This window comes from Camelina sativa, chromosome 5 (assembly GCF_030686135.1).
Source record: "Camelina sativa cultivar CO46 ecotype springtype chromosome 5, ASM3068613v1".
NCBI lineage: Eukaryota > Viridiplantae > Streptophyta > Magnoliopsida > Brassicales > Brassicaceae > Camelina > Camelina sativa.
The window spans coordinates 26,751,067-26,753,996 of NC_141884.1; positions in this window are offsets into that span (position 1 = coordinate 26,751,067).

A 2,930-nucleotide genomic window follows, 5' to 3' on the forward strand; every position below is an offset into this window, starting at 1 on the left:
TTCCATTTATAGACTCCCGTGCTATTTCCTTTCCAGTGATTTTTCACAAATCCCAAAACTAAAGAACTCCAACTTTTATTAGAACCTCAAATGCAATAATCGTTTACAACTCCAAATGAGAATACATAATGAAAGAAAGAATACATATGCTAAAACTAAGCGCCGGAATGGACACCCGGTCCTCCCTTCGGCTGCGCCGCAACCTCCATCATCTGCCTCCTCTTAGGACAGAAAGGCCTGATATGCCCTTCCTCCCCGCAATGATAACACACTCGACGGTACTCCTGCGAATCACCTCCCCTGGCCCCGCTTGCCGACACGTGATCCATGCTCCCGCTCCCATAACCTCTCTGGCCACCTTGGTTCGTCACTGTCGTCTCTTCCCGCTTCCTTTTACGCCTTTGCTCCAACTGCCTATCCTTGTTTGGAATGCTCTGCTCCAATGTCTCCTCTGAACGAACCGCTGGACTGACCACCACTAACTGTGACCTCAAGTCATCCTCTATCCCAGCTGCAACCTCAACCAGGTCCGCCCTCGTGGCATAGCTCCTCACTCTGCACCGAGTCCTCTAATCATCTCGCAAAGCCAGCAAGAACCTCCGCACCTGAGCCGACTCTGGCTCCCAAGCCCGGCCTGCATACCCCACAAGCCGACTGAACTCTGCATCCAGTTCCCGCACTGTACGGTCCCCCTGAGTCAAACCCAAGAACCGTGCCTCCATACGATCAAGAGCCTCCTGAGGAAAGTACTTGGAGTTAAACTCCCCCACAAAATCTCCCCAAGACATACCCCTCTGCACCCTCCGTGCTGTCATCGACCTCCACCACACACGAGCATCTCCTGACAAGTAAAACACTGCCAGATCCACCCTGTACCGGTCGGGACACCTAAGCGAAAGGAAATATCCTCCATCCGCTCTCTCCACTCATCCGCTACACTCGGATCGGTACTTCTTGAGAAATACCCGGCTCCTACATGCCGCAGCTGCTCCATCATCCGCACATACTGTGCATCCACTACCTCGGCCCCCGGCTGCACACCTGCCTGCAAGCCCGCCACAGGCTGCACCGCTGGACCCTGCCCACCACCCACTGGCGGCACTACTGGACCCTGCCCACCAACCACTGGCGGCACTACTGGATCCTGCCCACCAACCACTGGCGGCACAACTGCTGGAAGTCGCTGCAAAACCTGAGCTAGCAAGTCCATCAAGACATCCTCCCTGCCTGGAGCACCTCCCGCTGCAACCCCCACACCCGGGGCAACACCATGACTGACACCGGGCCCATCCGCCCTGCCGTCACCCAAACCAGCCTGGTCTCCAGACACACTAGGATGAACCTGTGACTCCGCCACCTCCTCACTGGCCATGCTCTGGGCTACACTCACACTGGCCTCAAGAACCTGACCTCGTCCCCGACCACGACCACGACCACGCCCACGACCACGACCGCGACCAACAGCACCCTCTCTAGCCATCTGCACTACCCAGAACAGAAGGCTAAGCACACAATTCAAAAACCGCACATAGAGTACACATCTTACCGTGGAATCTCATTGAAGGCTCGAAGAGGATGATACTAGGACTCCATACCGCAAACAAATTGACTAACTACTCATAATCAATTCCATCACACAACATCATGCATCAAGCAAAAGGAAAATAATTCACCCAATTAAATTCCTAACCGCTCTAACCATCCATTTAACCATCCTAGAACCGTAAAGGCTCTGATACCAAAATGAAACAACCCGACCTTTTTTTTTTCTTTTTAATAATTAAATACAATATATAATTAGGTATCCCATACTACTTAATTAAACAAACCAACCCACACCCGGTAACCAACCAATAATAAACCAACATCCAATTACATGAACAGGGGAAACATATCAATAATACAAAACCAATACAATAGCATTTCTATCCATTCTATCCAGCAACCTAACATATCTCTATCCAAGGTTCCATCCTAAACAATATAACAAAGACCAACAACACACAAATGAGACCCTAGTTCATCCTCCTCCTCATCGCCATGATTCCACGTCACATACCTGCACACTACAAACAACAATTGAGATGCGTAAGTATTATCATAAATACTTAGTGAGGCCGTCCTCCCATCTACTGGGTTATACACACAAGCATATGAGACCCTCAAGTTTAAGCAAAACAAACAACACACAACAATACATCAAACCAGGAAAACAAGTCTCGACTGAGACCAGTGTCGACCGATGCCTCACGGTGTCGATCGATGCTACAACCAATGGTGTCGACCGATGATAAACAGTGTCGACCGATGCCACTCCAAATGGTGTCGACCGATGCTTCCTAGTGTTGATCGATGCCTCCTCTGCAGACACGATCTGCGCGAAACCGAACATCGAACTCTCCTTCCCAATCATCTCGAATCCGTCTCAAACTCACCCAATTACCTCAGAAATCACTGGGAATCACAAAAGAAACGAACCCAAGCAACAAAACAACACAAACAGCAAAGAAAACACACAAACAAGAGAGATCTCATGCTTAGATCAACCATGGTCAAGCACTCACCTCAAGAACAGGAAGATTGGATTGAGAAACGTGGAAAACAACACCTCCAGAAGCTCCCCCTTCGTTTCCAGCAACAACTAACCCTCCTACAGCCTCAGATCTCTCCAAAATCTCCAATAACAAGCCCAGAAAAATCTCAAGAACGTTTTCTCTCTGTCTCTCTCTTTTTCTCACTAAGCGGCGACCAAAAAGAACTCCCCAAAACCCTCAAATTCGTCCTTAGACACTTATAACACGATTTAGGGATTTAATTGAACCAAACCGAACTAATTCGGCAATTAATCAAACCGGCCGAACCCAGAAATTAGTGGTGTCGATCGATGCCACTAGGGTGTCGATCGACACTCCTTTCAAAATCACAAAATC